Source organism: Etheostoma spectabile, chromosome 7 (genome assembly GCF_008692095.1).
Source record: "Etheostoma spectabile isolate EspeVRDwgs_2016 chromosome 7, UIUC_Espe_1.0, whole genome shotgun sequence".
Taxonomy (NCBI): domain Eukaryota; kingdom Metazoa; phylum Chordata; class Actinopteri; order Perciformes; family Percidae; genus Etheostoma; species Etheostoma spectabile.
Genome location: NC_045739.1, coordinates 18,802,163 through 18,813,606, shown reverse-complemented (window position 1 = coordinate 18,813,606; position 11,444 = coordinate 18,802,163). Strand labels below are relative to the sequence as shown.

The 11,444-nt window shown below is 39.8% G+C and overlaps 1 long non-coding RNA gene across 1 annotated transcript in view; it reads left to right on the top strand.

Moving 5' to 3' along the window:
• Positions 1-11,166: 11,166 nt before the first annotated feature.
• Positions 11,167-11,444, top strand: part of LOC116692602 (uncharacterized) — a 15,660-nt gene continuing 15,382 nt past the window's right edge. Inside the window, exon 1 of the long non-coding RNA XR_004332735.1 lies at positions 11,167-11,244. This is a non-coding gene — a long non-coding RNA (uncharacterized LOC116692602). The remainder of the gene's footprint in view (positions 11,245-11,444) is intronic.

Sequence of the window (11,444 nt, the reverse complement as noted above, 5' to 3'; positions counted from 1 at the left end):
ATTATCACCTTAAGAATATATCAAGGGTTAAATGACTTTTGTGTCAACAGTATTTGGAAAAACTTGTCCATGCTTCCTTCTTCGGTGGACTTGATTACTTTAACGGTGTCTTTACAAGTCTCTCTAAAGAATCAGACAACTACAGCTGATTCAGAACACTGCTGCTCGAGTCCTCACTAAGACCAAGAGAGTGGATCACGTCACTCCAGTTCTGAAGTCTTTATATTGGATTCCTGTGCCTCAAAGAATTAATTTCAAAACACTTAGTTTATAAATCACTAAACGGTTTAGGGCAAAAATACGTTTCTGATCTGCTACTACACTATGAACCACCCAGACCGCTCAGGTCATCTGGGACAGGTCTGCTTTCTGTCCCCAGAATCAGAATACAGGGGAAAATAGCATTCAATTTGTATGCTCCACATATCTGGAATAAACTCCCTGAAAACTGCAGGTCTCAGTCTCTTTTAAATCTCTTTTAAATCAAGGCTGAAGACCTTTCTATTTGTTGTTGCTTTTCTTTAAATGGTTGTTCATTTCTTTAATATTTAATTTCTTATACTGCACTGTACCTTTTATTCTTTTGTTTTATCTGTTTTCATTTTTATTAATTGCTTTTAGGTAAAGCACTTTGAATTGTCCTGTTGCTGAATGTGCTGTACAAATGAAGCTGCCTAGCCTTGCCTTTGCTGCTTTTCATGCATTTGTATCTATTTATGCATCATCTGCTCTTTTAAAAAGTGCCAGAGAGACTGGAAGGCTGGATTAAAATGACCTGTTGGCCTCATTTGACCTGCCCACACATTTCTCCTCCTGTATGTGCACTGTGCACTTGTGTACCATGTTGCCATAGTCATCAGATACTATGCACGTGTGTACTGCCACCAAGCAACACACTATGCGTCCTATGGTTGGAGTGCTACACTGCCTGGTGCCTAGTGGTGCATATCACACAAATTTAAAATTAATTAAATTACCACCTAAACCCATGAGGGTCTGAGGCCCTGGGGCAGATCCCCACTTTGTCAGTTGGTAATTCAGCCTTGGGAAATTTACCATTAATCATTCATATGTCTCCTTGCTCAGTTGATCAAAAATATTGCTTTAATGGATAGGTTGACTTTTTGTCAAGTATGTGTCTTCAAAAAATACTCACATGCCCGTATGTACATTGAAGCAGCTTTAGCACTCTAATCTTTTCTTCTGTCATTGCAGAAACCCATTCTATGTCATTTATTAATCAAAGCTATAGATTATGAAGATATTGCAATCTGACTTAGCGAAATAAAGCTTTTTCATCACATCCATGTTACACACACACACACACACACACACTCACACTCACTCACACACACACACACACACAACCACCACACACACCCACACACACACACACACACACACACACACACACACACACACACACACACACACACACACACACACACACACACACACACACACACACACACACACACACACACAAAGAGAAAACACTTTAGATTGAATATAATAGTTATTGGGAAAAAAATAAGCTGCATCCAATCCATGGTCCAATAATAATAATAATAATAATAATAATAATAACAATAATAATAATAATCCAATCCTTTGTTTATGGTGGGCAAGAGAGGTGAATGTGGGTTTGACAACAGGTGTTTTTTATTATGTGTCATCATTTTCCAAGAGTCACTTTGCTTGTATGCAATTATGCATGAAATAGACTCAGTGTAAATATTACCATAAAAGTTGGCAGTGAAGGTCAGTGTGCTGGAAAATGATAATCTCAAACCAAACAGATATATTGCATGAGTTGATTTCAAAAGTGGCATCTTTGTTGTGGAAATACTGTGATAACCTTTTGGAAACCTAGTGTGAGCTTTGTAGCCTGCTTTAACTCATCTTATTTTTTGAGGGTAAATGACTTGGCAAGAATGCCAAAGATTATTTGACGAGGAACGTGACCGTATTGCGGTTATGGGCCATAAAGATAAGTTCTGGTGTACCGTAAACTGTAAAGTAGAACCTCATAAACGGGTAAACCAATATTTCCTGTGTACAACTGCTTTGTTTAGAAGTCCTTTTGAACCTCAACAGTCAGAATTTAATGTCACCTTTATTTACCTTTGAAATATGTGATCCATCCAAAATCTATCACACAGTCTAATTTGTTTATAGTACAATTATTTATTATTATTAATTATTATTATTGGCAGTGTGATTTATTGGAGTCTACATCTCACTTAGAGGGACTCAAATATAAACTGATAAGAGATTACACATATAATTGTGCACAAATTACAGCATATAGAGTATTTGTAGCGCTAAGCTCTTATTTTAGTAAACAAATATCCCATTTACCCCAAAACTACCCTCATCCCGCTTGCTCTACTAACATGTCTTCCAACTTTCCACATCTCACCCTTAGCACATACTGGATGTGGGCTTTTTAACTTAAGGTCAGCAGTGACCTTCTTTAAGATCTGACAAGTTCTTGTTGACAGTTGACTTATTGTTGCTTGTTGATATTCAAGAGAGGAAAGAGAGAGGATGTTTATAGGCATGTCATTGTCCTTGCTACCAAAACCCATTCTTACATTTAAAGTTTCAAAATTCACATTTTGCCAGTGGCTTTCACAGTGGAAAAAAAAAACTTAATGCTGCTGGTGGTTGCTGAGGTGTAAAGAAGCACATGGTGTTGGAAGATGGAAAAGCACCTTACTGGATGGTTTCCCCAGAAAAGATTTTAACGAAGGTTTTGCAATAATTAGTGTATCCGCCCTGTGAATCAGATCTGCTTCTGAATAAAATGGGTTCTTTCTTGGCCCATACTACATCCTTCCACCAAGTTTCATGAAAAGCATGACCTCCTTGGCAACATAAAGGCATGTGCACTTGTTTCAAATGTTTCAAATGTGTCCTGATCAGTTCAGTTTATTGTCTTCCCATAGACTTGAAAATGCGATCAATCATACCTGGGATAGACAATAGCCTTCTACATAATATAGTAAACAACCAACATCATCATGCCAGTGTACACAACTCTCATGCTCATTCCTACCAGCTGCTGTAACATTGTATGTTTTATTCTAAAAAAAAGAAAACGCAATAAAGGTTTTTGTCCTTGAAAGATATCATCTAGTAACTGTCGGGCAGAGTGGCAAGACAGTCAACAATGTGTCATTTTATAGCCTACCTGAACACACTTCTTCCCAACCCTCCTTCCCACAAGATAACTTACTGTAGTGTATTACTTTCCCCCATCCAGCCACTAAATCATTGACGTGTTAATTATAAAGCCAAGATGATGCATTCCAGGAAGGGAAATAAAACATTTTTTGATCGTAAACCTTCTCCTTCCTCAAAGCACTCCCAACTCAATGACCAATAAATTACTTTGCTGATATGATACGGCAGTATTTGTAAACTGAGTCAGTTAGGCAGCTGTTAACGCAGAGACATACTATTGCTAGTGGCCCGGAGCCATTACTCAGTAACATAAAACAAAACGATTAGTCAAATAAACAGTCTTCAAGATTAGCTTAATGAGCAAGTAACTTCTTCGTGGTGGATGATTAGAAGAAAATGTTCTTTTCTGCTTAATAGTGATCTCATCATGTAAGACCAAACAACTTTGCCTGGGCAAGCGTATGGTTTCAATACAAATACTACAATAATACAAAGTTACTACTCTAGATTCACACTCTGAGGACCAGTCTGGCTGGTCCTGATGTGTCAAGCTGACCAGCAACACTGTAAGGAAGTGAAACAACAGGCTATTCACAGAAAGTGGGAAGACAGCCCCGTATCGCCACCTGTTACCTTATCCCTCTCTACGTGCAAATGAATCTTTTATATGTATTGTGTAGCCTATGAACACTTGTGTAGCCTATGAACACTTGTGTAGCCTATGAACACTTGCTGCAAAAGCTGTGTAGTTTGTGTGTCTTTTGTGTTTAAGGTCCACTGCAGAGGTAAAACACCACACCGGCTGTCTCAACATATGCACACTGTAGAGTTTTAGACATAAGATATTGATGACAAGAAAGTAAATGTAGCTGTCAGTTGAAGGGTTTATTACCCTGTATATTTGGCTGGAGGTGAGGGGTATTTGCATTTTTTTTTTTGTGAGCGTCGGTGTGCGTGTGCGTGTGTGTGTGTGTGTGTGTGTGTTTGTTTGTGTGAGGATGGGGGCAGGAAGAAAGATATCAACATAGAAAGAGACAGGGGGTGGTGAGTGGGTAAGAATGTGTATTACTCTGCTTGAGGCTTCTTCCTTTCCCCTCCTCCCCCTCCTCCACCCCCTTCTTCCCCACCTCCAGGCTGAGGTCTCAACATTATTTGCATAAGGTGCTAAAAGGGGTGATGACCGGGCAGGTAATACTGGCAAGCGGACACAGAAAGGAGGACCTAGTGCTGATACAGGAAGCTATCACAAATTGGCGGTTTTCCACTGCATGGTATCTACTCGACTCGACTCGACTCTACTCGCCTTTTTTGGTTTTCCATTACGAAAAAAAGTCCCTGGGACCTGCTACCAGGTACTTTTTTAGTACTACCTCAGTCGAGATTCCAAGCGAGCTGAGGCGATACCAGAAGGTGACGTAGAAACCTGCAGACCGCTGGTTGGTTGGATCACTACGTTGTTAGCAAACAAGAGTGCGGAGCGTGTGTCCAGAACAAACGGGACATAAAAAAAAAAAATCTAGCCAGACACCGACAGATTATCTACTCTCTGCACTATTCTCACTTTTCAACTGTTCAATATTAAAGGCCATTAGGGGATTTATGTCGTTTCCAATATTGCACACTTTTATTAAAAAAAAAAAAAAGACAATTTATCAAAGAAAGTTTTATTTAGCTATTCAGTAGAGCAGTCAAACCTTCCATACACCGGCCTTCTTCCTCTGCACCCTGTGACAGTGTCCCCCAGCTCTGCGTGTCCCACATGCATCCCAGTCGTTGTCATAAGCCTCTCCATGACTCTCATAAAGATTATACGAAGCCCAGTAGGTCAGAACCAGAGATCTCACCGGTGAGACGGGTATGGCTGCAGCCTGGAGCGTCCCATGTCATCCGTCCCGTCTATACGGTTCGTCTCAGCGGAGGTGTGTCCAACGGTAAATCCAGAGGGCAAAATTACGATATCGCGAATAATTTTCCAGATGGGAGTCACGGGTAAATTCGTGACCACATTTGTTGCAATCAATTGAAAAACGTAAAAAAAAACTGTTAAAGTAAAAATGTTGCCATAGCCTACATGTAGTTTGCTCATTTCTGAATGTTATGCTTGTGTTGTTCCATTGTGCTAGATGTAGCTACGTTAACATGGAACAACACAAGCATAACATTCAGAAATGAGCAAACTACATGTAGGCTATGGCAACATTTTACTTTAACAGTTTTTTTTTACGTTTTCAATGATGCAACAAATGTGGTCACGAATTACCCGGACTCCATCTGGAAATTATTCGCGATATGTAATTTTGGCCCTGGATTTACCGTTGGACACACCTCCGCATGAGACGAGACCGTATGAGACGGGACGGATGACATGGGACGCTCCAGGCTGCCGCCATACCCGTCTCGACCGGTGAGATCTCTGGTTCTGACCTACTGGGCTTCGTATAATCTTATTATGAGAGTCATGGAGAGGCTTATGACAACGACTGGGATGCTTGGGGACAGCAGAGCTGGGGGGGACACTGTCACAGGGTGCAGAGGAAGAAGGCCGGGATGTATGGAAGGGTTTGATGCGCTACTTGAATAGCTAAATAAAAACTTCTTGATAAATTGTCTTTTTTTTTTTTTAATAAAAGTGCAATATTGGAAACGAAAAAATCCCTAATGGCCTTAATATTGAACAGTTGAAAAGTGAGAATAGTGCAGAGAGTAGATAACTGTCGGTGTCTGGCTAGATTTTTTTTTTTATGTCCCGTTTGTTCTGGACACACGCTCCGCACTCTTGTTTGCTAACAACGTAGTGATCCAACCAACCAGCGGTCTGCAGGTTTCTACGTCACCTTCTGGTATCGCTCAGTCGCGTGAATCTCGACTGAGGTAGTACTAAAAAGTACCTGGTAGCAGGTCCCAGGGACTTTTTTCGTAATGGAAAACCAAAAAAGGCGAGTAGAGTCGAGTCGAGTCGAGTAGATACCATGCAGTGGAAAACCGCCATTTGTGATAGCTTCCTGTATCAGCACTAGGTCTCCTTTCTGTGTCCGCTTGCCAGTATTACCTGCCCGGTCACACCCTTTTAGCACCTTATGCAAAATAATGTTGAGACCTCAGCTGGAGGTGGGGAAGAAGGGGGTGGAGGAGGGGAGGAGGGGAAAGGAAGAAGCCTCAAGCAGAGTAATACACATTCTTACCCACTCACCACCCCTGTCTCTTTCTATGTTGAATCTTTTTCCTGCCCCCATCCTCACAAAAACAAACACAACACACACACACACACACGCACACGCACAACGACGTACACAAAAAAAAAATGCAAATACCCCTCACCTCCAGCCAAATATACAGGGTATAAACCCTTAACTGACAGCTACATTTACTTTCTTGTCATCAATATCTTATGTCTAAAACTCTACAGTGTGCATATGTTGAGACAGCCGGTGTGGTGTTTTACTCTGCAGTGGACCTTAAAACAAAAGACACACAAAACACAGCTTTTGCAGCAAGTGTTCATAGGCTACACAAGGTTCATAGGCTACACAAGTGTCATAGGCTACACAAACATATAAAAGAATCATTTGCACGTAGAGAGGGATAAGGTAACAGGTGGCGATACGGGGCTGTCTTCCCACTTTGTGAATAGCCTGTTGTTTCACTTCCTTACAGTGTTGCTGGTCAGCTTGACACATCAGGACCAGCCAGACTGGTCCTCAGAGTGTGAATCTAGAGTAGTAACTTTGTATATTGTAGTTTTGTATTGAAACCATACGCTTGCCCAGGGAAAGTTGTTTGGTCTTACATGATGAGATCACATTAAGCAGAAAAGAACATTTTCTTTAATCATCCACCACGAAGAAGTTACTTGCCATTAAGCTAATCTTGAAGACTGTTTATTTGACATCGTTTTGTTTTATGTTACTGAGTAATGGCTCCGGCCACTAGCAATAGTATGTCTCGCGTTAACAGCTGCCTAACTGACTCAGTTTACAAACTGCCGTATCATATCAGCAAAGTAATTATTGGTCATTGAGTTGGGAGTGCTTTGAGGAAGGAGAAGGTTTACGATCAAAAATGTTTTTATTCCTTCCTGGAATGCATCATCGGCTTTATATTAACACGTCAATGATTTAGGGCTGGATGGGGGAAAGTAATAACACTACGTAAGTTATTGTGGGAAGGAGGGTTGGGAAGAAGTGTGTTCAGGTAGGCTATAAAAGACACATGTTGACTGTCTTGCCACTCTGCCCGACAGTTACAGATGATATCTTTCAAGGACAAAAACCTTTATTGCGTTTTCTTTTTTTAGAATAAAAATACAATGTTACAGCAGTGGTAGGAATGAGCATGAGAGTTGTGTACACTGGCATGATGAGTTGGTTGTTACTATATTATGGAGAAGGCTATTGTCTATCCCAGGTATGATTGATCGCACTTTTCAAGTCTATGGGAAGACAATAAACTGAAATGATCAGGAACATTTGAAACATTTGAAACAAGTGCACATGCCTTTATGTTGCCAAGGAGGTCATGCTTTTCATGAAACTTGGTGGAAGGATTTAGTATGGGCCAAGAAAGAACCCATTTTATTCAGAAGCAGATGATTCACAGGCGGGATACACTAATTATTGCAAACCTTCGTTAAAATCTTTTCTGGGGAAACCATCCAGTAAGGTGCTTTTCCATCTTCCAACAACCATGTGCTTCTTTACACTCAGCAACCACCAGCAGCATTAAGTTTTTTTTTCCACTGTGAAAGCCACTGGCAAAATGTGAATTTTGAAACTTTAAGTAAGAATGGGTTTGGTAGCAAGGACAATGACAATGCCTATAAACATCCTCTCTTTCCTCTCTTGAATATCAACAAGCAACAATAAGTCAACTGTCAACAAGGACTTGTCAGATCTAAAGAAGGTCACTGCTGACCTTAAGTTAAAAAGCCCAATCCGTAGTGCTAAGGGTGGAATGTGGAAAGTGGAAGACATGTTAGTAGAGCAAGCGGGATGAGGGTAGTTTTGGGGTAAATGGGATATTTGTTTACTAAAATAAGAGCTTAGCGTACAAATACTCTATATGCTGTAATTTGTGCACAATTATATGTGTAATCTCTTATCAGTTATATTTGAGTCCTCTAAGTGAGATGTAGACTCCAATAAATCACACTGCCAATATAATAATTATAATAATAATAATTGTACTATAAACAAATTAGACTGTGTGATAGTTTTGGATGGATCACATATTTCAAAGGTAAATAAAGGTGACATTAAATCTGACTGTTGAGGTTCAAAAGGACTTCTAAACAAGCAGTGTACACAGGAAATATTGGTTTACCCGTTTTGAGGTTCTACTTTACAGTTTACGGTACACCAGAACTTATCTTTAGGCCCATAACCGCAATACGGTCACGTTCCTCGTCAAATAATCTTTGGCATTCTTGCCAAGTCATTACCCTCCAAAATAAGATGAGTTAAAGCAGGCTACAAAGTCACATAGGTTTCCAAAGGTTATTACAGTATTTCCACAACAAGATGCCACTTTTGAAATCAACTCTGCAATATATCTGTTTGGTTTGAGATTATCATTTTCCAGCACACTGACACTTCACTGCCAACTTTTATGGTAATATTTACACTGAGTCTATTTCATGCATAATTGCATACAAGCAAAGTGACTCTTGGAAAATGATGACACATAATAAAAAACACCTGTTGTCAAACCCACATTCACCTCTCTTGCCCACCATAAACAAAGGATTGGATATTATTATTATTGTATTATTATTATTATTATATTATTATTATTGGACCATGGATTGGATGCAGCTTATTTTTTCCAATAACTATATATTCAATCTAAAGTGTTTCCTTTGTGTGTGTGTGTGTGTGTGTGTGTGTGTGGGTGTGGTGTGTGTGTGTGTGGTGTGTGTGTTGTTGTGGGTGTGGTGTGTGTGTGTGTGTGTGTGTGTGTGTGTGTGGTGTGTGTGTGTGTGTGTGGTGTGTGGGTGAGTGTGGAGTGTGGTGTGTGTGTGTGTGTGTGTAACGATGGATGTGATGAAAAAGCTTTATTTCGCTAAGTCAGATTGCAATATCTATAATCTATAGCTTTGATTAATAATGACATAGAAGGGTTCGCAATGACAGAAGAAAAGATTAGAGGTGCTAAAGCTGCTTCAATGTACATACGGGCATGTGAGTATTTTTTGAAGACACAATGACAAAAAGTCAAACTATCCATTAAAGCAATATTTTGATCAACTGAGCAAGGAGACATATGAATGATTAATGGTAAATTCCAAGGCTGATACCAATGACAAAGTGGGGATCTGCCCAGGGCCTCAGACCCTCATGGGTTTAGGTGGGTAATTTAATTAATTTTAAATTTGTGTGATATGCACCACTAGGCACCAGGCAGTGTAGCACTCCAACCATAGGACGCATAGTGTGTTGGCTGGTGGCAGTACCACGTGCTAGTATCTGATGACTATGGCAACATGGACCAAGTGCACAGTGCAATACAGGAGGAGAAATGTGGGCAGGTCAATGAGGCCAACAGGTCATTTTAATCCAGCCTCAGTCTCTCTGGCACTTTTTAAAGAGCAGATGATGCATAAATAGATACAAATGCATGAAAAGCAGCAAAGGCAAGGCTAGGCAGCTTATTGTACAGCAATTCAGCAACAGGACAATTCAAAGTGCTACCAAAAGCAATTAATAAAAATGAAAACGATAAAACAAAGAATAAAAGGTACAGTGCAGTATAAGAAATTAAATATTAAAGAAATGAACAACCATTTAAAGAAAAGCAACACACAATAGAAAGGTCTTCAGCCTTGATTTAAAAGAGATTTAAAAGAGACTGAGACCTGCAGTTTTCAGGGAGTTTATTCCAGATATGTGGAGCATACAAATTGAATGCTATTTTCCTGTATTTGATCTGGGGACAGAAAGCAGACCTGTCCCAGATGACCTGAGCGGTCTGGGTGGTTCATAGTGTAGTAGCAGATCAGAAACGTATTTTTGCCCTAAACCGTTTAGTGTTTATAAACTAAGTGTTTTGAAATTAATTCTTTGAGGCACAGGAATCCATATAAAGACTTCAGAACTGGAGTGAGTGATCCACTCTCTTGGTTTAGTGAGGACTCGAGCAGCAGTGTTCTGAATCAGCTGTAGTTGTCTGATTCTTTAGAGAGACTTGTAAAGACACCGTTAAAGTAATCAAGTCACGAAGAAGGAAGCATGGACAAGTTTTTCCAAATACTGTTGACACAAAAGTCATTTAACCCTGATATATTCTTAAGGTGATATAGGCTGACTTTGTAATTGTCTTAATGTGGCTGTAAAATTCAACTCAAAGTTCATGACTACACCAAGATTTCGCTTTGTCTGTTGTTTTTAACATTGTCGTTTGAAGCTGAGCACTCACTTTTAGTCGTTACTCTTTGCTTCAAAACAACCACCTCCGTTTTTTCATTAGTTTAGAAAGTTCTGGCACATATGTAATTTGTTCGATGCACTTAGTCAGTTTTTGTATTGGATAGTTCCCTGGCGATAAGGTATTTAAAGTTGTGTGCATCCGCATAACTATGGTAATTAGTTTGTTGTTTTCCATAATTTGAGCCAGTGGAAGCATGTAGAGTGAACAGATGAGGCCCCAGAAAGGAGCCTGGGGAACTTCACAAGTCATATTGTATGCTCATGCATATATAGCCGCAAAGTAGTCCTATTCTTTAAGTAGGATTCAAACTGTTTAGTACTGAGCCAGAAAGGCCAACCATAGTTTCCAGTGGGTCTGTAATATTCATGGTCGACCGTGTCAAATGCAGCACTGAGATCAAGTAATACTAACACTGAAATTCAGCCACTAACGTGTTAGGTGGATGTCGATAAAAACCTTGACAAGAACGTCTGTGGTGTGGTTGGAAACTCGACTGAAAGATGTCAAAACTATTGTTTAGTGAAATAGATGGTTGGTTGTTGGAAAAAACGGTTTCAATTATTTAGTTAAAAAACGGAAGTTTGATATCAGCCTATAGTTGTCATTTGTGACGTGTCTAGATTGTTCTTTTTTGTTTATACGCAGTTTGTTGTGTTATTGTCGACAGTTGCACAAGCAGGAGAATTATTATTGTTTGGCGATATTGTCAGAAGAAGGACGCCTTGCATTCCTCAGTTCCAAATTATAAATGCAAAGTTCTCTTTATAGGTGGTTACAATGGACCTTCTGTCAGCTTTTCGACACACTTTTTTTTCTGTTCTCACCAGTATGAC